Source organism: Cebus imitator, unplaced genomic scaffold (assembly GCF_001604975.1).
Source record: "Cebus imitator isolate Cc_AM_T3 unplaced genomic scaffold, Cebus_imitator-1.0 Scaffold16, whole genome shotgun sequence".
Classification (NCBI taxonomy): domain Eukaryota; kingdom Metazoa; phylum Chordata; class Mammalia; order Primates; family Cebidae; genus Cebus; species Cebus imitator.
In genome coordinates this window covers 4,910,705-4,937,635 of record NW_016107331.1, presented here as the reverse complement: position 1 = coordinate 4,937,635, position 26,931 = coordinate 4,910,705, and the positions used below count along the sequence as shown (strand labels likewise).

The 26,931-nt window shown below is 35.2% G+C and overlaps 1 protein-coding gene and 1 pseudogene across 2 annotated transcripts in view; one reads left to right on the top strand and one right to left on the bottom strand.

The window, feature by feature from the left end:
• Window positions 1-26,931, top strand: part of EDIL3 (EGF like repeats and discoidin domains 3) — a 429,598-nt gene that overhangs the window by 8,210 nt on the left and 394,457 nt on the right. The gene's annotated exons all lie outside the window — the stretch shown is intronic.
• Window positions 7,315-7,433, bottom strand: LOC119468297 (annotated as a pseudogene).

The following is a 26,931-nucleotide window of genomic DNA, read 5'->3' as shown; positions in this document are numbered from 1 at the left end:
TTTTTTGAGGCAGAGTCTTGCTTTGTCGCCAGGAGCCAGGCTGGAGTGCAGTGGCGTGATCTCGGCTCACTGCAACCTCTGCCTCCCGGGCTCAAGCAATTCTCCTGCCTCAGCCTCCCGAGTAGTTGGGACTACAGGCACATGCCACCATGCCCAGCTAATTTTTGTATTTTTTTAGTAGAGACGGGGTTTCAACATATCGGCCAGGATGGTCTTGATCTCTTGACGTCGTGACCCGCCCGCCTTGGCCTCCCAATGTGCTGGGATTGCAGGCGTGAGCCACCGCACCCGGCCTCACTTTCTTTTCATTAGAGACCAACACCATGTCAGCATTAAGAGGCTCAGATACGTTAACAAGGGACATTCATTCTAATGTTTTTCAAGTCTAACATGTATTGAGTGCATACTATGTGTTCCACCGTTCTAATTACCATCTTTAAGTCTCAAAACTCTTGAAGCAAGTGCTACTATTATTGATATGTAAATGAGAAAATGGAGGTATAAAGTGGCTAAATAAGATCATAGAGCTACTAAGTAGCTTGTTAGAATTACAATCTAGAGTTTGTCCTCTTAACTATTAGATGATGCTGTGTGTCAATGAATGACATATCTTGTATATCATGGAGATATTTTGTTAAATGATTTTATTATTTGTAAAACACACACAGTATGTCTAACCATTATTTAACTGGTAGTTATTTCAGAAGGAGTAAATTATATTTATTCTCTTGAGACAATAACTTGAAATTTTCAAATTTAGATTGGTAAAGTGTAAAGTTCTTTTTTCACATTCAGAGGTAAAGCAGTGTGCGCATTGATTTGGTCAGAAAGCATTAATGTGTTAGAATGCATTATTGGTAAAAATAGTGAAGATGGGGAAAGAAGATGAGCATTGGAAAGTGGTTTGAAACACATTTTCTTCAAATCTTGCCATTCAGTTTGATTTCAGCATGACTTTTATGATTTATTTTAATTTTGTAGGATTTCACTGCTCCTCTACATTGTTTTATTACTATTCAATATGGTGTGTACAAGCGTGCTTTCTCTGTAATTTTCAGATACATCATATAGTACAAAGTGACTTTACAGGTTAATAAGGTTTTTATTTCTCCTAGTTTAATGAAGGTATTTAATTTGCCTTATATCTCATCCTCATTTAATTTCATTTCTACATAACCTTGTGAATAAGTTTTAGCTAAACAAAAGCACCAAATAGTCTCAAACTACATCAATTAGAACATTTTTTCTGGTTTATTTGAATAATTATTCAATCAAAATGTGGTTCATTTAAAAAAAACTCAAACTGGATTAATTGTAAATATTTTACAAGGCCAGGAGAATTATGCTGTATTACTCAATTTTCACACTGCTATAAAGAAATATCCAAAGGCCGGGCACAGTGGCACATGCCTGTACTCCCAACACTTTGGGAGGACGAAGTGGGCAGATATGAGACAAGAGATCAAGACCAGCCTGGTTGACATGGTGAAACCCAGTCTCTACTAAAAATACAAAATTTATCTGGGCATGGTGGTGCACCCCTGTAGTCCCAGCTACTCAGGAGGCTGAGGCAGGAGAATTGCTTGAACTCAGGAGGGGAGGTTGCAGTGAACAGAGATCAGGCCACTTCACTCCAGCCTAGTGACAGAGGGAGATTTGTTTCGAGGGGGAAAAGAAGAAACACTAAAAACTGGGTAATTTATAAAGAAAAGAGGTTTAATTGACTCACAGTTCCACATGGCTGGAGAGGCTTCAGGAAACTTACAATCCTGGTGGAAGGCGAACAGGAAACAAGGACCTTCTTCACATGGTGGAAAGAGAGAGAATAGTGAAGGCGGAACTTCCAAACACTTACAAAGTCAGCAAATCTCCTGAGAACTTATTCAGTCTCTAAGAACAGCATGGAGGAAACCACCCCCATGATCCAGTCACCTCCCTCCCTGGACATTTAGGGAGTACAGGTCCCTCCCTCAATACACAGGGATTGCAATTTGGGATGATATTTGGATGGGGACACAGAGCCAAACCATATTATATGCCATCTAATATGAGATCATCCTCATCATTTTTTTCCTTGGTATATATGTAAATAATTTAACAGTTAAAATTTATCTCCACATGTGTTATTATGTCTATTCCCCCCAAATATAACACAGTGGTTAAATTTTATAAGCATTTTCCACTTTAGGAGACATGAGCATTTTTCACTTTAGGAAACATTTCTACTTTCGGGAACATAAGCAGAGAACATATTCTTAATCTAATTTAACAGATAAGGACTTGAGATTCAAAAAAGTCATATGACCTGGAATGAGTGAGCAATTTCAATTTGAGTCTATATGTTCTGATTCCAACTTATTTTTTACTCCCTTCTTCTGTACTACTTTACTTGAGGTAATTATAGTTGTGCATTTTTTTTTTTTTTTTTTTTTTTTTTTTTTTTTCAGTTCTTGGACTCAAGAGATGAGAAAGAGAGGTTGGCATACTACTTGCTTTTTCAAAAACTATTTCAAACTGCTTCTCAACATTAACACTTTCTTTCTTTCCATTAGCATAGAACACTTCCTTTCCCCTTTGGAACCCATTACTAACCTTCATAACATTTCACTTCCTCAGTGGCTTCAGAGCCTTCTTTCTTCCCCATCATTTGTCCCCTTAAAAACTTTCACATATGAACTTATAGCCTTTTTCACATTCTGGCATTAGACTTCCTGAAAGATCCCAATATCAATGATTCCCATCTCTATTTTTAAGTACCTACTGGCAATGCTATTTATTAGATTTTCTCATCACATGAAATTACTCAGCTACCAGTATTTTAAATTTCTCAGAGTTTCTGTCTCTTACCAGAATTTTCTGCCTTTTACCTTTCTTCATCCTTAATTTCCACTGACCCTATTCTTGGCCACTATTCTAATTTCTAATCCTTCTTATCTCTTTTCCCAACTTAGTCTCTGTGGTTATGCATTTCCAGAAGTATTTAACCACTTACTGATTTCTCCATTGATTACACCCATCTTTGCTTTGTCTGGATGATTTCATCATTTTTGCTTTAGTAAATCTCAAACTAAGATAATTTCTAAAGTCTTTTCCCCATCTCTGGCAGAAAAAAAATGAGTACTGTTAAAAAGTGATGGGATCAAAAAAAAAACAAAAAATGTGATGGGATCTATAGATCCTGGTAGGGCTGAAAGGTTGAATTGGGGTTTTAAAGGGAATGAGTAAGAAGATAATAAGTGATGACTGGAGGAAAAAGATTTGGAGGCATTGTAGTAATTCCAATGTAATTAAAGTTTTGGTAATTATAATCACGAGAATATGACTATAGAAGTTACATTTCAGGGAGGGTAGAAGACATGATGATTAGAAGAAAATTGGCATTGAATGGCCAAGTGTTGGAAAAATCATCTTTGTTGTTACTAAAATCACAAAATCTTATGCCCCAAGAAATGCTGGGGAGAATGACAGTAAACCAAAATCAGGAATCTTTAAGGATGGGGGATGTAGTTCAGATATCAGGAGTACTTATATGAAGGAGTGGCGGAGGAGTAGAGACGACATGAAATTAAAACTGAGTGTTTTTAGAGAGAGGAGGGAAAACCTTCTGGAAGTGGCTTGGAACAGCAAAGGAACTGGTACCACATGTTCAGACCTGGAAGTTATAGGAGGAGAAACAGTATCCAGTTAAGAGGGCTGCAAGGTAAGCAGTGTCCTGGAGGAGAGCCGATTTACCCTACGCAGATGACGGATATAATAGCCTAGTCTCAAGCATTATTCTCTTTGACAATCTTCATCCTCTAGCTTTTGACACATTACACTCATAATAATAATTGATATATCTCACTAAGAGCAATGCTTTTAAGTACATAAAATATGTGTTCATAAAAACAGCTCTTTTAAAACCCACAACAGCTTAAGGGGCTATTATTATCCCTGTTGACAGATGAGGATATGGACTGAGAAGAGAATAACTGATCAGCACTCAAAACTAGGTCTTATAGATCCAGATTGAGGAATCTTTTCACTGTAGCACACTTACAGAGAAAAGCCCCAAATCCACAGAAGACTTCCTTCTAAATTTAAAACACAGCTGGGGGATAGGAAGATTTCTGCAGTTGTTCCCTGACCTACTTTATCTTGTTCAGATGGCCGTCTACATATTTTGAGGTCTGCATAGTTTAGGTTACTAGGAATGTCTAATATGTCTGCCTAGTGGTTTCAATTCTTGCACATCCTTGGGTCATTTGTCCAAATATTCTTACTGTAAAACAATTAACATTATTACCAGGGAATCGTTTCATTTCTCTTTTTAATATACTCATAATTGTGTACCTTGTACACAGAGTTCTTTTTTTACCTCAAATTTACGTTTCAAATATTTGTAAACCATAATGTTTCTTTTTTAGTTTCTGACACGCTGAAATCATACATATTTTTTCCTTTAATCTGTCCTTGTAAGCCATCCCTTTCATCATTTTAGTTGTTTCATTTGTAATCCATCCAAGTAGCCTACATATTTTTTCAACAAGCTTGCCAAAAACTCAACAGAAAATTCCAGGGATGTGCTTCCCTAAACTGTCACATACATTAGTCTGTATTTTTTAACTTTTGAAGCCACATTCTGAATTGTTAGTTTTTAAATTAACGTTAAGTCTCAAACTAAGATAGTTTCTAAAGTTCTTTTCCCATCTCTGGCACTAAGAAAATGAGTACTATCAAAAATGATGGGATCCGTAGATCACGGTGGGACTGAAAGGTTGAATCAGGAATCTAAAGGGAATGAGTAAGAAGATCGGAAGTGATGGTTTCTTTTTAATTTATTGTTTTGCTATTTATCTTTTTCTGTCAGGCCTCATATTTTCAAATAATATGTAGGTAAAATATATGTTATCTTCCATAATTTTGTGTTGCATTTGTCTTCGCTGGAGTTTTTACTTTTTTTTCCACTCAGAATTCGGTATAATTTTTGTTACTAATATGATGTATGATTTCCCCTCTTAGATATGAAGTAAACTAATTTCATTTTTTACAAAAAGTATTATTATGCTATTTATTGTTATTTTTGTATCATGTACATATTGGCTTAATAATACTGCAACACACATATTTCTGCCCTTAGCTTTTTTATGTCATATTGATGGGGGTCTTTAAATATTCATGATCTTGAAATGATCACTTCTCTCTCTCTCTCTCTACATATATATATATATATATATATATATGCACACACACACACACACACACTTTTTATCTATATACACCTCCTTCTATATGTTGCAGTTTTTCTGTTTCCAACTCATCCCTCAGCTTAAACTACACAGCCTAAGAGAACCTTTCTCTGGTCATCTTATCCAAGTAACTCATGCTCAAATGCACATATACATACACATCATATGTCCCTGTTATTATTCTTTTACTGTATCTTTATTAAAAATATTATAGCACTGTTCAAAAATTACAGTTACATATTCATTTGTTTATTGGCTTATTTATTTTCATCTTATTTCTATAGACTGTAAGCATGATGAAGGCAGGAAGAATATCTGTATTCCTTAATGTATATCCAGTTTCAAATGTGGTACCTTATATATAGTAGACATTCAATTAATATTTATTTTCTGACTCTGTACATACATGAAAAACAGCTCTGCTGATATATATATATATATATATATATATATATATGTATGTATATATATATATGTGTGTATATATATATATGTGTGTGTGTATATATATATATATGTATATATATGTTTTAGGGTTAAAAATGTGTTCTTTCAATAGACCCATTAAGTTATCTACTAAATTCTTATCTACTTGATGCATTGATGCATTGACTTGTGAATCATGGTACAAATGATACATTATTAAAAAGCAATAAATACTTTAGTAGTGGCAAACTCTAAGTGCTGAATAAACAAATGACCTACTGTTTCCATAGCTGTCTAGTTTATAAACAGTTTAAAAGGAAGATTCAGGTTTTATCTGCAGTTACCAAATTACAATAAAATATTTTTAGTTCTATATGGGAGATAGGCAGTAAACTTTAAACTGTAATTTTATCACCCAGATTTGACAGAAAAAGTATGTGCAACAAAAATAAAGCACTTAGTGGCGTTTTTGATTATCAGATGAAGGAGCTGCAGGTAGCCCTGTCATCTACTAATTGTCCCAGTGCCCTGACAGTTAACTCCCATCAGCTCCACCAGCTATAACTTTCCCCCAAGCATAACTTCTTTCCCTCCTCCCACCATGCAGTCACACCTGCTCAAACCAGAAGTGCTTGGCAGAGGGAAAGAGACAACACCTGGGAACCGTGTCTGCCTAGGAGCTGAGAACCTTCTAAACAGCTCTGTTTAGAGTTGTTTGTGTAATGACAATCTGTATGTCACTGCAAACTGCTGTTTATTCCCCTTTAGGCAACTGTATTTCTACCTTTCTTAAATGCTTCAATAGTTCTAAAACAATTTATATGTTTGTGACCCTAGTAATTGTGTGATTTCCACTTCTAGTATGAAAAGTCTAAAACAGGCATATCTTTCTAAAAAGGTATATAATGGAAAAAGATGTGTAAAATAAAAACTGTAAAATCTAATACATTGCTCCTGTTTACGAGATGAGGGAAAGGCTTTGGCAATTGTTTTTTGGTTTGGGGAAAGGCAGTTAATTTCTAATCTTTGTTTTAAAATTTGAATTATTTTGTAACCTATAAGCAAGTATACATTCAATGATGAAAAGGTATAATGGTGACATATTGGTGTCTGTATTTTGAGGCTTGTTTAAATAAATAAAATCTTTAAGTATATGTTTAACCATAAAATGGATCATATCACACAGGGTTTCGGGGGTTTAATTTTCAATTTAATTATGATGGTAAAATGCACGTAACATGAAATTTACCATGTTAATCATGTTTTTAGGTGTACAGTTTGTTGATATTAAATACATTTTAATGTTGTGCAACCATTATGACCATCAAGCTCCATAACTCTTTTTATCTTATAATGCAGAAACCCAGTTCATACTCATTAAACAATAATTCCCCATTTCTCCCTCTTCCCAGACCCTGACAACCACCATTCTGCTTTCACTTTCTGTGATTTTGACTACCCTAAGTCTCTAGGGACCTCATATAAATGGAAACCATGCACTATTTCACTTAGCATAATGTCATCAAGGTTCATTTCTTTTGTAGCATATGTTAGAATGTTCTTCCCTTTTAAGGCAAAATAAAATTCCTTTGTGTATATATGTATGTATGTGTATGGCCTTTATTTTGTGTTGGCCTTTATTTTATTTTATATATTTTAAAGCCTACATCACCCAGGATTCCTTGTCAGTCTCCCATCCAAATATTAACCAGGCCCGACCCTGCTTAGCTTCCGAGATCAGATGAGATCGGCCATGTTCAGGGTGGTATGGCTGTAGACTGTACTTTCTTTTTTGGCTGTAGACTGTACTTTCTTTTTAAGGCAAATAGTATAATATTCCTTTGTGTATGTTTGTATATATGTATGCATATGTTGTTTGTGTATATTTATGTGTATGTGTGTATATATGTGTATATGTATATATGTTTATGTATGTGTAAGTTTATATATATATATATGTTCTAAGTTTTTGCTATTGGGAATAATCCTGAGATGAAAATGGCTTCACAAATATCCCTTTCAGAGTCTGTTTTCAATTTCTTTTTTATATACCCAGAAATGTAATTGCTGGACATTATGGTAATACTATTTTTAATTTTTTGAGAAATTTTCATGCTGTTTTTCACAGCAGCTATAGCATTTTCCATCCCCATCAAGAGTGCACATACTCTACAACACTTTTTATGTTTTTATTTTTCTATAGTAGTCATCTTTGTAAAATGGTACCTCATTTTAGTTTTGACTTGTATTTTCCAAACTATTGTTGATATTGAGCATCTTTTCATGTGTTTATTGGCCATTTGTATATCTTTGACAGGGAAACATCTATTTAATTCCTTTGCCCATTTTTGAATCCAGTTATTTTTGTTGTTGTTGAGTTTTAAAGTTTTCTATATTAATTCCTTATCAGATATATGTTTTGCGAATATTTTTTTTTATTCTGTGGGTTGCCTTTTTATTCTATGGTAGTGTGGTTGGATATACAAAATATTTTAATGTTCATAAGTCCAATTTACTAATTTTTTCTTTCGTTGCCTGTGCCTTTGGTTTCATATCCAAGAAATCATTGCCAAATCCAATGCCGTTAAGCTTTTGCCCTATTTTGTCTTCTCAGAGTTTTGGAGTTTTAGGTCTTAGATTTAGATTTGATCTGTTTTGAGTTAATTTTTGTGTGCGATGTAGTTAAGTGTCCAACTGCAGTTCTTTTCTGTATGGATATTCAGTTCTACCAGCAATATTTGTTGAAAAACCTGTCTTCCCCATTGACAATTTCTATTGAATGGCTTTGGCACCCTTGTCAAAAATCCTCTTACCGTATATGTAAAGGTTTATTTCTGAGCTATCTATTCTATTCCATTTGTTTCTATGTCTCTCTTCATGTAAGACCATGTTGTTTTGATTACTGTAGCATTGCAATGAGTTTTAAAATTAGGAAGTGTGGGTCTCCCAGATTGGTTCTTCTTTTTCAAGATTTCATATGGTTTTAGGATGGTCTTTTTTGTTCTTGTAAAAAATCATCCTCTGAAAATTTCCAGACCCCAATATATTCCAGAGTTTCAAAATAGTTACATCAGACAAATTCTGGCAATGCAATTGTTGCCTAGGTAGTGAGGCAGATTCTTGGTGCTTCCTACTTCAGAGTCTTCCAGGAATCCTTTTACCTTGTAGTTGTATCATTTACTTATTCAATAACTTTTTATTAAGCTCAGATAGACAGATATAAGAAGTGTTTTGAGTGCTAAAATTGCAATGATCAAAAAGCTGAAAATACTTTCTCAAATAGAGCTTATATTGGAAGGAAACAGAAAAGAAGCAAGCGAATTATTTAGTTGGAAGGATAGGGTAGGAATTTTAGGGATAGAGTTTTTTGTTTTGTTTTTGAGACACGAGACAGAGTCTTGCTCCATCACCCAGGCTGGTGTGCACTGATGCCATCTTGGCTCACTCCAACCTCTACCTCCTGTATTCAAGCCTCCCAAGTAGCTGATACTTACAGGCAAGTGCCTCCAGGCTCAGCTAATTTTTTGTATTCTTGGTAGAAACCAGATTTCACCATGTTGGCCACGCTAGTCTTGTACTCCTAACCTCAAGTCCTCCCCCTACCTCAGCCTCCCAAAGTGCTAGGATTACAGGCATAAGCCACTGGCCTGGCTCAGAATTCCTTTTTATGTTGAGTGCTAAGATTCAATCTCATTTTTCAAAAATATTAAGGAAGTGAGATATTGCAAATTCGTTTTCTCACATTTTGTTTGCCTTTATATTGCACTTATTGTATTTGTTAAAAGTTGTTAAAGTTGGCTGCAGTGAGCTGTGATCACACCACTGCATTCCAACTTGGGAGGTGACAGAGCAAGACCCTGTCTCAAAAAATTTTTTTAAAAAGTCATTAAACTTAAAACAGATTTATTTCATAAAATATGCCTGCGTTTACCTTTATGATTTCTGCTGTTGGCATTATATTTAAGAATTTCTCTTTGTTTTTTCTACCAAATGGTTATCTGTGCTTCCCCACATGACTTAAAGCAACTGTTAGAAAAAGGAATATGTATTATACACTAAATACTGTGATATAATTTTCATCTTTTCAGGGACTTATTTATTAAGCTGCTTCTCTATTAGAGTGTCAGTAGTACTTGGTTTTAATTATTGTATTTTGTTATATGTCTGTGCCATTGTGTACAATTATTTAAAATATATCTGAATATAATTTGCTAGCATTTTTGTTGGGACATTTGCATCTATTTTCATAAATGACATGGTATGCTAACTTTATTATACTTGGTATTGGAAAAAATGCTAGATAGGTAGAATTACTTGGGGAGTTTTTCTTCCCTGAAATACTTTAAATATTGCAAGAGTTTTGCTATGTTTCTGTGACCCAGAATTTCAACATTTTCTGGTTCCAATGCCAGTCCACAAAAACAAGATTACCTCAAATTTCCTTTAATACAGTACCAGTTGCACTACTTAAAATATTTTAGCCAGTATTATAGAATTGTTTCTAGAGAAACATGTTTGATTTTGTTTCTAAAATGCTCAAGTTCAAAATCGTATATGGACTATAACTCATTTTTGAATTAGCAATTTTTTGTTGTTGTGTTGTGGTTGAGATGGAGTCTTGCTCTGTCACCAGGTTGGAGTGCAGTGACAGGATCTCAGCTCTCTGCAACCCTCACCTCCCCAGTTCAAGTGATTTTCCTGCTTCAGCCACCTTAGTAGCTGGGATTGCAGGCAGGCAGCACCATGCCCAACTAATATTTGCATTTTCAGTAGAGAAAGAGTTTCACCATGTTGGCCAGGATGGTCTCCATGTCTTGACCTCATGACCTGCATGCCTTGGCCTGAATTAGCAATTTTTTAATTGTACCTCTCAATACAAGAATTTACTAAGATTCTAAAACCAAGATGCAATGACATTAATTTCCCCTCCGGGAACTGTAAGTATATATTTATATAAAAGTTATTAATACTTTATTATAAAGGAATATACTTAAATAAATTAGAATAAATACATTAAATTACCTCTTCAGTTAGTAATACAGTTTACACACTCATTGCTGTCAGAAAATAAATGCATTTGGAAGTCAAATTTACAAACAGAAAAGCAAAAACATAAACAAAATTGTTTCTAAAATAATTTCTGTCTGTTCTTTGAGAAGTGAAATAGATCACCTTAAATTTTTTTTATTATTTCTAAGCAAGTTATTTATTTTGTTTTTCATTTTCCATAATTCAAGAGTATCTTTTGATATACTTAAAATGTTACTACTGATATCAGCTACATAGTAAACCAATCAGGGGTTGGAGGTTTCAGGTTTCTGATTTAACCTTAATTTGGAATATTTTATAAATTATGTGAATTGATTTGGGGATAATACGAGGCATAAAGAACTCTTCCAGGGTGAGTTGTTTGGGCAGTCAATTACTATGCCAAAGCCTCAAATTTAAGCACAAGCAATTGGAACATACAAACTTTAACAGGGACTTCTCAGGTTTGTTTATGTTGGCATATCGATGTGAAAATATGCATTTTAATATGCAATTTTAATATTTAATGTATTATAAAAATAATATTTAGGTCATTTGGAAATATTAGGAATATAAACCATCAGACCGTACTGTATAATAGGAGAACTTCATACTTATGCAATGTAGCATGAATCAGCCATTATATATGATTCAGAAAATCTTAGAAAGATATTTATAATGAGAAAGATAACAATTTAAAAATGTAAGCCTTATTCACATGGTTTAATAGTTGCCTGACTCTCCTACAAAAGAAAATTAAAGCAAATTGAATAGATTAATCATTTGGTTGTACTCTAGGAATTTACACACTGTTCTTTCATGTGTTGGAGTAATAACAAAGGTGTGTAATAAAGCAAAAGATATTGTTGCATCTTTTAAATTTGCTATTCCAGAAATTAAAGTGGAAACCACTTTAGGAAACCTATTAATCTATGTTTATAATTAAAACTGGGTTTCTTTGGCACTACTGCTCTTTTGGGAAGTTGGCTTTTATATATTCTACATTAAATTCATTTTATTATGTATCTATATAAGCTTGTTATTGTAGGGTATGTTGCTTAGGCTGTATCTATGAATACACATGCAGAAAACTCATGTGTAGTCAAGCAGTATTTAGGACTTGCATTTTGGGTTTTTAGACTATTATGTTTAGATGATAAGTTGGTTCTTTTATAAAATATAAAGCATTCTCACATTGGTTATCTCTTTACTCATGCTTTAACTTGTTTTAAAACACAAATTAAGTTATAAACGATAGAGATTTTTTAGCACTTTGGTATGCCTCACAATGCTTACAGAAGTATTTTGTATATAGAGTATACTTGATAGATCAATTGAATTCCCAGAAAACTGTTTTATTAATATTTTTATAACACAGTAGATAATAGTATAAGAAAAACATCAACATCTCAAATAATGATATTTATAAACTAAAATAAATATAATAAGAATATTCATGTTTCCAGAAAAATAAACAGATTTATAGCAATCTAGCCTATTAAAAGCTAAAATAACAGAATCTTTAAAACAATGGGCAATAGTTATTGGAATCCAAAACAATTAGAGTACCTATGATCACCATATTCTTTTTTGAAGTAGATGTTGCACTTTAATCATTTTGCATAAATAAGTGCCTCTTTTATTTATAAAGATATTGATAGTTATAGTTATTCCCAGCTTTTTGTAGAATAGTCAGATTCACAGGGCAGCAAAACATTGTACAGCAAGACATTCATCTTGCTTTAGAAATCTGAGGGGTATGTGTGTGTGTGTGTGTGTGTGTGTGTTGTGATGGCCTTATCCTAGAATGGTGGTATCATCAGAATCCTTTTGTTTAGACTGAAATTCGTTTTGTTCACACTTGAAGCAAATCCAAACTAATGAGACTTTCTTTTAAACAGGTAAAGCAAGATTCATCACAACCATCACTTGTCTGTCTTTTTATTAACACTCACTTGCAGAATCAACTTAGGCAAGTTGATAAGTGACTTAGGAAGCAGGCAAGATATATGCTTATCTTATATTCAAATAATATAAAATATTCTTTGAATACATTATTTTTGGTCATTTTGTAAGATAATTAAACAGTTGCTTGGATTATTGTAAATGATATTTGCATTCTTTTTGCTTGAAGGGCTATTACTAGCAACATATTTATGCCCACTCTCTCCTCAAACGGTTTGGATATATCACACATGATTAGAGTGGAATGAAATCAAAATTTCCTAAAGGACCACTTTTTGCCATGCCAGTCTGTGATAAGAGTTCTTGGATCTATACCAGATTCTACTTTGATATTTTCCCAGATCTCTTTTCCTTTCCATGTTTACTCTGGTTTCCATTTCGGTAATTACCATACTAGAGGTGGTAACCTACATAAGTGATAGCATTACTTATTCCTTCTTTACTAATCTAATAGGAGATGATTGAAAAGGGCATTCAATTTATCTACTCACTTTATATTAAGAGATGTTTTGGGGGCAGTGAATTTATTCCCAGGATTCAAACACCTTGGCCTTTAATTTGTCAAACCTCAGTATTTAAGTAAATGATCTATGTTCTGACTGAATTAATTGAACTCAGTGAAGGTGTACAAATAGGTTGTTTTTATGTTTTCTCACATATTTCTGTAAGGTCCGAACTGTTGGAAAGCAATTAAATTCTGAATTACTCAGTGACTGCTGCAATGCCTGTTCTTTGACCTCATAAAATCTCTCCTTTTTTTTTCACTCTGTTAACTTTCTTCCCACCTTCTCCTTCTCTTCTATTTGACAAACACTTACCCCTTTCTTCAGCCACTCTCCTTCAAATCTTCAGCTCTCTTTATCCACTGGCTTTGAGCTGCTCCCACTCAATAGTAGTTCCAGTGTGGAGGTTGTAGTTTAATCTTTAAGTCATAGAAACATGGTTTGGTCAGTGTACTGAGAACAGAATCATATCTAGTTGTGAACTCCCAGGGATACATAATTCAAAAAGTATGATATCAGAATATAGTTTTTTACATTCCATAATGGTAATTATCATCTTTAATGATATGAAAAGAGACATGAGAATTCTAGTGAACTCATTCAAAAACTTGGAAAAGAGGAGTTTAGTTGAGTGAATTGACTGCTGAATGTTAGGAACTAAAGTGGTCTGACCACAGCTGGTGTACCCCTACCATAGGCTGGGCTGCAGTTCCTGTTCCCTGGGATAGTGTTTGGGCAGTGCCATGGTTCATCTCTCTACCTTTCAGATTTTGGTGCTTTAATTGCTGAATAACCCCTTTTCCTCATCCCGTTCATCCACCAAAGCGTTTTGAATTGCACATTCCTTCATTAGATATAGTAATACATTCCCGTAGTTTCAAGTCAATTCTAGCTAGTCTAAAAGTCAATCTTTTCAGTCTTTTGAGATTTTACAATTTAACCATAGGATGGCAAAATTATTTTTCAATCTACAGGGTGTCAGGAATCTCTGCCCATGTAAGCCATTAGAGGACCAAAATGTTAAATTCTAAGTCTTGTTTTTGTTATTTATTTCAGAATAAAATTTCATGTTTTAAAAATATAATTTGTCCTTGTACATTTAATTTTAATAAAATGTTATAATAAATGATTTATCTAACTAAATACTTTTCTGACAAGATTTCAGGCAAAAATTGGGCACTAGAGATGGCATTTATTCAGATCCTTGCTGTGCCGAATATATCTATTTTTGCACAATTTATGACAATGCTATAAAGGCAGATATGTGCGATAATGTTTTAATCAAATAAATGGTTCATTTATAACATTTCACTCCACATATTTAAACTAGCTTAGACTAAAAACACAAACTATAAAATGTTTATCTTAACTTGTGGGTGGAATGAAGCACCAATAACATTAATATATTAGTTTTTAATATACAAACTCAAATTCCCATAGTTACATGAGAGCTATCCTTAAAAGTACTTGCCAAGGGAGGCTTATTCTTTTTCCTCCCACAGCTGTGATCCCTTGGAGGAGTAGAGAGTTCTGGTTTTTAGTGATTTCATCCTTTTTTTGCTGGTTTCTTCCCATCTTTGTGGCTTTATCTACCTTTGATATTTGAAGTTGGTGACTTTCAGATGGGGTCTCTGAGTGGACATCCTTTCTGTTGATGCTGAAACTATTTCTTTCAGTTGTTTAGTTTCCCTTCTAATGGGTCTATTTGCTGCAGGACTGCTGGAGGTCCTCTCCAGATCCTATTTGCCTGGGAATCACCAGCAGGGGCTGCAGAATAGTAACGGTTGCTGCCTGTTCCTTCTTCTGGTATCTTCATCCCAGAAGGATACCCGCCTGATATCAGCCAGAGCTCTCCTTTGTGGGGGTGAGACCTGCCCGCCGAGCCAGATCACCTGGCTCCATGCCTTCAGTCCCCTCTTTTTCAGGGGAATGTGTGGCTCTGTCTAGCAGGTGTTCCAGGCGCCAGTTGAAATGGCTGTCCGGATTTGTGCCAGTTTTTGTCCTGGAAACCTGTGGCAGTTGTCGGCTGGTGGAAATCTTCTGTGTGCCAGAGTGGCCAGAATGGCAGACTGGCCAGAAAAGCCCCCGATGGCCACTTTCAACAGGAGGGGGTCCTCCAGACCGATGCACTTCCTGGGTGAGGCAGTGCCCCACCCTGCCTCAGCTCGCCCTCCTTGGGCTACATCCACTGTCCAGCCATTCCCATTGAGATGCACCTGGTACCTCGGTTGGAAATGCATGGATCACTTGCCCTCTGCATTGCTCTCCTGGGAACTGTGCTCCAGATTTGTTCCTATTGGGCCATCTTGGTGGATCCTCCCTCTAAATCTTTTTTTTTTTTTTTTTTTGAGATAGAGTCTCACTCCATCACCCAGGCCTAAGTGTAGTGGCATGATCTCAGCTCACTGCAACCTCTGCCTCCCGGGTTCAGGTGATTCTCATACCACAGCCTCCCAAGTAGCTGGAATTATAGGTACATGCTACCAAGCCTGGTTAATTTTGTATTTTTAGTAGAGATGGGGTTTCACCATGCTGGCCAGGCTAATCTCATACCCCTGACCTCAAGTGATCTGCCCACCTCATCTTCCCTAAGTGCTGGAATTACAGGCATGAGCCACTGCACCCAGCCTGCACTTGCATTCGATTCACAGAAAGGTAAAAACCTAAAGGAAATTCTGGGACAGAGGTGTGGAAAGGGGGTTCAGGCTAAAACTATATAGAACCTTAAAGGGTGTCTGTATAATTTCACAGTACAAAATATCATTATATATAATATTGCTATAGATAAATGGGCCATCTGCTTTGATTTGAAAGCATTTCCTTTCGTAGGCTGATCCATATATTCATAGTATTCACTTTAACAGAATTTGAGAGGGGATTTTTAATGAGGTACTTAAAAGATATAAGGCAAACTTGGGCCACAGGTAGTACAATGGTATAAAAATTATTCTAAGGAAATAGAAATTATACAAATTAGAACTAATGTGGGGCAGACATTAGAAAGATGGTTTTCACTGCCAGGTGCAGTGGCTCACACCCATAGTCCTAGGCTTTGGAAAGCTGAGGGATTTGGGAAGACAAGGCAGGCAGATCACTTGAGGTCAGGAATTCAAGACCAGCCTGGCCAACATGATGAAACCCCATCTTTACAAAAAAAAAAAAAATTAGCTGGGTGTGGTGGTGGGCACCTGTAATTCCTGCTACTTAGGAGGCTGAGGCAGAAGAATCACTTGAACCCAGGAGGCAGAGGTTACAGTGAGGTGAGATCATGTCACTGTACTCCAGCCTGGGTGAGGAGACTGTATCTAAAAAAAAAAAGAAAGAAAAAAAGAAAATAAAATAGAAAGATTGTTTTCTCAAAGTCTTGAAAGCCTAATAAATAGTACTTCAAAAATGAAACTCTGAATCATCAATTTAATGATTAGAAGAAAATAAGTATGGTTTGTTAGATCAAAGATTACATAAAAGAAGAAATAAGAGCACTGCATTTATCTCACTGTGGTAGGGAGAAAAATAGTTCTACAAAAATATCCATTTCCTTCTCTGAACCTGTTCTTCCCTGAACAAAAGGGACTGTGTAGATGTGATTATGTTACAAATCTTGAAATGGGGAGATTATCCTGGATTATCTCCTGGGTTCAATGTAATTGCAAGGATGCTTGTAAGTGAAAGAGGGAGGCAGGATTTGAAGAAGGAGATGTGATGGAAGAAGCAGAGTCAGAGCAATCATTATGCAGAACACTCAGCTGGTCACCACTGGCTTTGAAGATAGAAAGGGGAAATGAGTCATGGACTGTGGGCAGCTTCTAGCAACTGCTGAAGGCAAGGTAACAGATTCTCTCCTAGAGCATCCCAAAAGAAATGCAGTTCTGGAATACGACACTAAGATACTGCTGGAAGAGCATCTTCCCCACTTACATAATCCTAGCCATTCTTTTAATGTGGTTGGTTAAGATTTTTAAAACATTCATAGAGTGAATTTGTCTGAAAGAACAATTAAATTACAAAGCAATGTGTTTAAGCATATGTTTATCAGTTCATTTAAAAGACAATAGTGGTGGTGAACTGAATCACAATTTTCTCCCAAAGATTTGTTTCTTTTGCTGTTTTTTAATGTGAAGCAACACTTTCCAACACTTTTGCAACTTTGTTAAAAATCAACCTTAAAAAGTGACTATATAATTTCATAGTACTAAAATACCATTATGTTTAACATTACTAGAGATAAATGGGCCATCTGCTCTGATTTAGAAGGTTTTTAAAAATAGAGATCCATATATGCATAGTATTCACTTCAATAGAATTAAAGGCAGCAGCCCCAGTCAGGGGCTTATAGATAAAACTCCCATCTCCCTGGGAAAGAGCACCAGGGGGTAGGGGTGGCTGTGGGCACAGCTTCAGCAGACTTAAACGTTCCTGCCTGCCTGCTATGAAGAGAGCAGCAGATTTCCCAGCACAGCACTTGAACTCTGCTAAGGAACAGACTGCCTCCTCACGTGGTTCCCTGATCTCCATGCCTTCTGACTGGGATAAACCTCCCAGGAGGGGTCAACAGACACCTCATACAGGAGAGCTCCAGTTGGCATCTGGCAGGTGCCTTTCTGGAAGAAAGCTTCCAGAGAAAGGAACAGCCAGCAATCTTTGCTGTTCTGCAGCCTCCTCTGGTGATACCCAGGCAAACAGGGTCCGGAGTGGACCTCCAGCAAACTCCAGCAGACCTGCAGCAGAGGAGCCTGACTGTGAGAACAAAAACTAACAAACAGAAAGGAATAGCATCAACATCAACAAAAAAGACATCCACACAGAAACCCCATCCGAAGGTCACCAACATCAAAGACGAAAGGTAGATAAATCCACGAAGATGAGTAAAACCAGCGCAAAAATTCTGAAAATTCCAAAAGCGAGAATGCCTCTTCTCCTCCAAAAGATCACAATTCCTCACCAGCAAGAGAACAAAACTGCCCTGGAGAATGAGTTTCACAAATTGACAGAAGGAGGCTTCAGACGGTGGGTAATAATGAATTCCTCTGAGCTAAAGGAACATCTTCTAACCCAATGCAAGGAAGCTAAGAACCTTGAAAAAAGGTTAGAGGAATTGCTAAGTAGAATAACCAGTCTAGAGAAGAACATAAATGATCTGATGGTGCTGGAAAACACAGCACAAGAACTTTGTGAAGCATACACAAGTATCAGTAGCCAAATCGATCAAGTGGAAGAAAGGATCTCAGAAATTGAATATCAACTTAATGAAATAAAATGTGAAGACAAGATTAGAGAAAAGAAAATGAAAAGGAATGAACAAAGCCTCCAAGAAAAATGGACTATGTGAAAAAACCAAACCTATGTTTGGCTGGTATAACTGAAAGTGAAGGGGAGAATGGAACCAAGTTGGAAAACACTCTTCAGGATATTATCCAGGAGAACTTCCCCAACCTAGCAAGACAGGCCAACATTCAATTTCACGATATACAGAGAACACCACAAAGATACTACTTGAGAAGAGCAGCCCCAAGACACATAATCATCAGATTCACCAAGGTTGAAATGAAGGAAAAAATTATAGGTGATTCTTAATGAGGTGCTTAAAAAGTATGAAGCAAACGTAAACTGGGGGTAGTAAAATGATTCTTATAAGGAAATGAAAATTGTTAAGGTTTAAATATCATATAAGACATCAAATGGAATTTTATATTAAATAGATCTTGAATGTAGTTAAATTATACATATTTGAGCAATTGTAACAGGTGTAAGCTACCAAAAAGTTTAATTTTATTTTTAATGTCCTTTCTCTTTCTCTCTTTCTTTCTTTCTTCTTTCTTTCTTTCTTCCCCCTACCCTTTCCCCCTCCCCTCCCCTCCCCTCCCTTCTCTTCTCCTGTCCTCTCCTCTCCTCCTCTCCTCTTCTTCTTTTGACAGAGTCTCACTCTGTTGCCCAGGCTAGAGTACAGTGGTGTCATCTCAGCTCATTGGCTCACTGCAACCTCCACTTCCCAGGTTCAAGCAATTCTCCTGCCTCAGCCTCCTGAGTAGCTGGGATTACAGGCATGTGCCACCACACCCGGCTAATTTTTGTATTTTTAGTAGAGATGGGGTTTTGCCATGTTGGCCAGCCTGGTCTCAAACTCCTGACTTCAAGTGATTCCCTGCCTCAACTTCCCAAAGTGCTGGGATTACAGGCATGAGCCACCATGCCTGTCCATAAAATGCCATTTTATATGGTAGCCATTTAACTATCGTCAAATGGCGACACATTAAAAAATTATTTGTAGCTGAGTCATTGCAAGTTAGAGACATTGTCATCATAGAGAAGGCAAAAGAAGAGGCACTCATATGGCTTTCTTCCTAGTGTTACATATTCAAAGACTGGTATCTGCTGAGTGAAATCAAATGGAAGGTTACTAGCGTATGGCTTTTATTACAATCCTAATGTGTTCTAATTCTAATTGACATTAATTTATTTGGTCCTCACTAGGTTTGCAATAGATTTATCCACAAGGTTCTTATTACATAAGTACTTGTTTTCCACATGCCTAGAGTTATGAGGTTTCTCAAGGAGGCAAAGCCTTTCAAAAAGATTGAAATAGTAACTAGTGAAGAGATAACTAATAAAGTTAGTTTTTATTTAAACAGCACTCTCTGTTTAACAATATAGCTTGAACCTGTCTATTGTTGATTTTTCTAACCAATGATCAGATACATTAAATTTTGAAAATTATTAACCCACAGGAATAGGAACTTTAACCCACAGGAATAGGAATTCAAATGAGAATAATAAAAATGACAAAGAATTAAAAGCAATCCTTGGGATAACTGATGAAAATCTATAATATTGTTTTTTAAAATGACCTATAGGTTTGTGCTGTCAGACTCATCACTGGAGTGGAAAATATGTTATTTACATTGGGGGGTGGGCAAAATAACCCAAATTTCTTCCCCTTCAAGTAATCAAATTTTTATTCTTCGTTCTGAGTACTAGGGCAATTTTAAATTAATTAGTTGAAATAAATTTATTTTCCACAGTTTTTCTTTCAAGATAAGTTCCAGTCAAACTCATTTTTACCATAGATATCTTTGGTAGACTTACGGTTTAAAATTTCTTTATCCTAGAATTAGTTATCTTTGGATAATATCTCTCTTGGAAACATACCTCATTTTACGATGAGATTGTCACAACCATATGAGTTTAAGTTATAGACTCGATGTCGTACATGAAATAAATCTTCAGAGCTCAGGCTCTGCCCTACCACCTGCCTTTCTGCCAGCACTGATACTCATGAGACACAAAAGTGTGGCTATAATAGATGGTTCACGTGGAATTGCCTTCCCTTTTGGTTGGGTTCACATTGGTTGGTGCCCATAATTTTGATTGGGTGCAGCAGCTATTTACATTGGTTGGTGCCCATAATTTAACATAATTCACATTGCTTGGTGCCTGTAATTTGATTGGGTGCAGTTGCTATTCACATTGGTTGACGCCTATAATTTAACAGTTGCTAAAGATATTGACTATCGCCCTTGACTACTACCTCAAAGTATCCTACTCAAAGTCTGCCTGATAAAAAAACCTGCTGTTCTTGCCCCAATACCTATGCTGTTTGTATATTCATCAAGAAAACAAAACTAACATGTCATCTTCTAGAGTGGGAAGTGAGATAGGAATTGTTAAAATTTTATTTACTTTATTTTTATTATTTTTTGTGGACTATTGTAACACGTTGAATTTTTTTTAATTACATTTTTAATTTTCAAGGATTTAGGGCTGAAAGTGCAGTTGTGTTACATAGATACACTGTAGCGTGGTGAAATCTGGGCTTTAGTGTACCCATCACTTTGTGTGCATTGCACACAATGGATGGTATTTCTTCTCTCACTCTCCTTCTACCTTCCCACCATTTAAAATCTCTAATATCTAATATTCTATTATGTATGTTCATGTGTACCCATTGTTTAGCTCCCAAGTGAGAACATGTGGTTTTTGATTTTCATTTGTGAGTTATTTCACTAGGGATAATGGCCACAAGCTCCATCCATGTTGCTGCAAAGACATAATTTCATTTTTTATGGCTGCATAGAATACCATGGTGTGTGTGTGTGTGTGTGTGTGTGTGTGTACCTATGCGAGCCACATTTTGAATCCAATCACCCTCTGACAGACAATTAGGTTGATTCTATGACTTTGCTGTTGTGAATAGTGTTGTGATGAACATAACAGGGCAGATGTCTTTTTGGTAAAATGATTTCCTTTGAGTAGATACCCAGTAATGAGATTGCTGGATCAAATGATAGTTCTATCTTTGGCTCCTTAAGAAATCTAGATAGTGTCTTCCACAGGCGTTGTCCTAATTTACATTTCACCAGTGTATAAGCATTCCTTATTCTCTGCATTCTCACCAACATCTGTTTTTTTATATTTTTTTAATAGTAGCCATTCTGACTGGTGTAAGATGTTATCTCATTGTGGTTTTAATTTGCATTTCTCTGATGATTAGTGGTATTGAGCATTTTTTCACATACTCATTACCTACTTGTATGTTTTCTTTTGAGGTATGTCTGTTTACATCCTTTGCTCACTTTTTAATGGGTTTTCCTTTTCTTGTTGAGCTCTATTTACATTTGTTATATATTCTGGGTGTCAGCCTTCTTTTAGATACATAGATTACAAACATTTTCTCCCATTCTGTAGGTTGTTGTTTACTCTGTTGATTATTTCTTTTTGCTTTGCAGAAGCTTTTTTGAGTTTTTTTAGATTAAGTGCTATCATACACATGCTATTGTTTCTATAAATTTTACTAAATTATTTAATGTTTTAATTGAGAAGAATCTTGGAGAGCATTCTAGTTCAAATCAAATACTCGCTCTGCAGATGAAGAAATTTACATGCAATAATTGGTCAATGTTAAATGTAATGGAGTGTTCAATACTGAGTAAACATGTATATGTTCATTCTAACACCACCTCTAGTAGGTTAGTGTCATCTCCTTTTAATAGATGGGGAATATGAGAACTTCAGTGACTTTCTCAGGGCCACGTACCTTATCAACAGCAATGATCCCTGAAAGGATCTTGGGAACTAAAGCCTAATTCATTGTTTTGCCTGGACTATGTATTTCCTACATAGATAAAAACAGGCAGCTTTTAAATGCATCTTTTCAAACTGCACACAAAATATTTCTTGGACCTATGTTTTCTACTTGTAATTTGAATATTCCCCCTGTTCACTCATACACTAGCCCAGCATTGTTCAACATAAATATAAATATAAATATACAAGTATACACAGATTCTTAGTGACGTACCTAGGGCCGTTACTGTGTTTGTCAACAAAAGGTCTTAAAAGAATGTCAAAGATGGTAGATAGATTTTGGAGCAGATAATACTGCGAGAAGAACGATGTTGTAAATTTATTATCTCAAAATCCTGCTAAGAGTCAAAATAGATAAAAATGTGCAAACGACACAAATAAGAGCATACAATTTCCTGGAAACATCTGTCCTTGCTGACAAATAAACTTCTTTTTAATACCCCAGAAAGCTAATATAAATGAAAATAATGGGAGTGGATGCTAGAGCTGAGAAGGGCTAGACCTGTTTTGTCCAATGCAACAGTTATTGGCCGTACATGGCTATTGATTACTTAAAATGTGGCTGGTCCAAATAATTATGTGCCATGAGTGTAAAATACACACTGGATCCCAAAGACTCGGTACCAAAGAAGTAAAATATACATTCATTTACATATTCGTTTTATGTTAAATGTCTATTTAAATAACTTAATTATATTGATCATTTGTTTAAAATATAAGTAAATTATTTTATTAAAACTAACTTTACATATCACTTTTCCTCTTTTAATATGGCCACTAGAAAATTTAAAATTTCATACGTATTTTACTTTATATTTTATTGACAATGCTGGGCTAGAGTATGAGTGAACAGCGTGAATATTCAAATTAGAAGTAGAAAGCATATGTCCATGGAACATTTTGAGTGCAGATTTAGAAAATGCACAGTGTAGGGCCCACTATTTTTTAGAAAGTTAGATAATAGTATACTATAATTTTAGTAATTATTTTTGTTATTTTAAGACTAAACTTTATTCATCTCTGTGGCTTGTCAAATAAATGATTGGCCTATGGATTAACTATGCAAGCTTTAGAAGTTTAAATATAGTTATATGCATATGATTGTACTAAATCTTTTAAGTGGTTGCAAAACCATACTACAGATTCTCATTTATCTCAATAGGATAACCATCTAGAGTGACTACTGGATATATCAAAGAATTCCCAACCTCACTAGGAAGTAAATAAGTAGAAATTAAGATTGTATGAAGTTGCCTTTGGCACCAGTCAGTAAGTCAAGAAATAAAAGTTTGATTGTAAATATTAATGTTATTCTGGGCATTGATTGCTGGATACATTGTAAATTGATTCAAATGTTCTGGTAGGATGGTGATAGTCAGCATAAGAATTTTAGGAATTTAATATAATAATTAAATATAGAGCATAATATTGAGACATAAATACACTAAGCTATCTTACTACAGTGGGTAAGAGCACAAATCTCAGGGTGAGGATGCCTGGTTTAGACAACAAGATCTGTCAAATGCTACATGTGTATCTTTGAATTATTTATCTAGCCTCTGTGCACCTCAATTTCTTCATTTGTAGAAATAAAGAGTAGTATCTACCTCATAGAGCTGTTATAAGGATTAAACAAGTTAATATTGCTAAGGTTTCTGGAACAGTTCCTGGCATATAGTAAACTACCTATCTATTTTTAAGTTAATCAAATGTATTTGCTAAGATATTTGCTATAAAAATCTATAATATTGCATGTAATATAGAAATCAAAAGTGAACATTTAAATGAATAAGCTATACCTATACTATGAAATAATATGCAGTCACCGAAATGATGTGAGCTCTATTTACTGACATAGAAGAGTGTTGCTGGTGTAGGATGAGAAAATATTAGGCCATATAACAACATGGAGATTAATATTATTCTACTTATGCATATTCATAGAAAGAGGGCTGGAAATATGTGAACATAATTCAATTTAAAATAGAATTTATATTTTTATTTAAAAAATGCCAGATATAAGTGAAGGGGAGGAAGGCAGCAAATCACGCTGCCATGTGTGTACCTATGCAACAATCTTGCATGTTCTTCACATGTACCCCAAAACCTAAAATGCAATAAAAAAAAAAAAACCTTCACTGGGAATCAAAAAAAAAAATACCTGTTTTCATTTTTCAAAATGACCCTCAATTATGTTTGTCATCAAAAATGTATTTTAAAATACAACTCTCAAAACATTAGTTATTTTCTTCAATAATGAATTCTGTCCTTCTTAAGTCAGCAGATGGTTAAGTGAATTACAACTGGTAGATTAGAGGGATAACTGGTTGATCTATTAATACTTACTAAATCAATTCATTGCAATCCACCATAACCTCTAGCTATAGGAAGAAGAAACAAGCTGCTGCAGGTCAAGCAGGGCCAGAGAATACACATGGAAGGGCGATTGTCAATTACACTCCCCTGAACCATGAACTTTCCACAGCACAAGGCTGCAGAAAAATCTGATACACTGTTGCTTCAAGAAGTGCACTTGGGAAAGAAAGATGTTATTCTTTTTTTTTCCCATTTATTTTATTGCATTTTAGGTTTTGGGGTACATGTGAAGAACATGCAAAATTGTTGCATAGGTACACACGTGGCAGTGTGATTTGCTGCCTTCCTCCCCATCACCTACATCTGGCATCTCTCCCCTTGCTATCTCTGTTATTCTCTATAAATAATTACAGCAAGACATGTTTCTAAATTTGGCAGTAGAAGTTAAGAATATTATTCAGCTCTTAAAAAGAATGTTACATTATATAGTAAAGAGAAGAGAAAAAGGGGCTGTAATGTAGTTGAAAAGTCAAGCTATACTTAGCAAGTTTAGGATTATGGACTAGGGCTGTTATGCATTTAAGTAGGAATTATGTTTATTAAAATAATGATTTAATAAAATTCCTTATTTCTATAATCTAAGAGGTAATGAAATATGATTTTTATTTAAGAAGCATGAAACAGGTTTCAAGTGTAACAATTCCAAACAAACATTAGATGTATGAATCTTGTACAAGTTGAGATAGTACATTAATTTTTTTGGAAATATTATGATACTTATGCCTTCAGTAGACATTAAGGACCTTCTGTGTGTTGGTGAATTCTCTGGGTACCATGGCCAAAGAGAGAAACCGAACACATTGGAAAGTCATTAATATGTTTCAGTGTATGCACCTTTATCCAAATAGACATGCATCTGAAATTCAGTTACTTACTGTGTAAATAGGTATCGTGTTGTTTGGTTGTTTTTTTTGCCACAGAGGAACATAAAAGATGAAAAAGGATAATCAAGAGAAGATTTTAGATTTTGTAAAACCAAAATGAGATTCATTGAAGATTTTTGAATAAAGAAGCTTTGTAAGTTAGGTTTTTAAAATAATTATTTTTAAAATATTGCACAGCATAGGTGGAAAAAGGAGGGGCAAGATAGGTACAGCAGGCCCTGTTAGTGCACCTTAGTGCACCACCTGTATCCCTCAGGTCCCAGATTCTGGAATGCCAGGGAAGATGTCCAGCTACCGTACCATTTCTATACTTAAAGGTTTTTCTCTGGAACAAGGAGAATGGAAATTAGAGGGAATTACCTCCCTATGGATCAGCTCTCAAGCAATGACTGCAGAGACTTGGTGAATAAATATCCTAGCTTGCATGCTCCAAGTGGGGAAATTCTCTGAAATGTATTTACCACATTTTCCAAAGTTTACCTCAGCGGAATTAACCTCAAGTCACCCTCTGCAGTAGCTTAATAATCACTCTTTACTGGCTGTGTTTCCTCTCATGGATCATTTTTCTCACTCACCATTGCTTTTCTTTACATTTTCCTCTGCTTCACTGTGGCTTCCAGTACCTGAAATTGAATATAGACCATCTCTGGACTATTGCTGGGGAACCTGAATAAAACAGCAGCAGGAGATAAGGAGGGTGTTTATCTCATTCATTTAAAATGGTTAGTTCTTGCCTTCCAAGTCTTTATAATAGGATACAGGCAAGAAAAAAAAAATCCGAACATATCTCATAAAGAAAAATAATTCAGTTAAATGGATACTGACTCCTTTCTACATGATAGAAACTATGATAGTTCCTGCAAGGGAAAAAATTGTGATATACTCCTCTACCCTCAAGGGAAATACAGTTTAATATTGGGAAAGAAAATCAATATAATGGTTGTTAATAAGATAGTTTGGCATAATATGTGAAATCAAATGCAAGAATTATTCCTATTAGATTTTAAACTTTAATGTAACTAGAATTTTTCTCCAAAATTACCATTAATCCCCACTTATCTTGAGAAACTAATAGTCTGTATCTGGGATTGTCAGAGAAAAGCCAAAATATAGTTATGTATAGTTATGTTAAGAAGATCAATAGAAAAGTCAGCTGAGTTTAGTTACTATAATTAATGATGTGGGCACAAAGCATTATAATAAAATTAAAAGCAAATTTTACTGGAAATGTCAATTAGGTATTCTCAAAAGAGCATAGCATTTCTTGCCACTTACACAAATTCAGTTTTTGTTCTCTGCTTCATGATACAAAGTTTGAAATTATTTAGAGCACTGTGAGATGAGTAACTATTCCAATGGAAGAACAGATAAAAATAAAGCATCATATTTGATGGGATGTGAATAGCTTCACAGTTTTACTGTTTTCCTTTTATTCATATA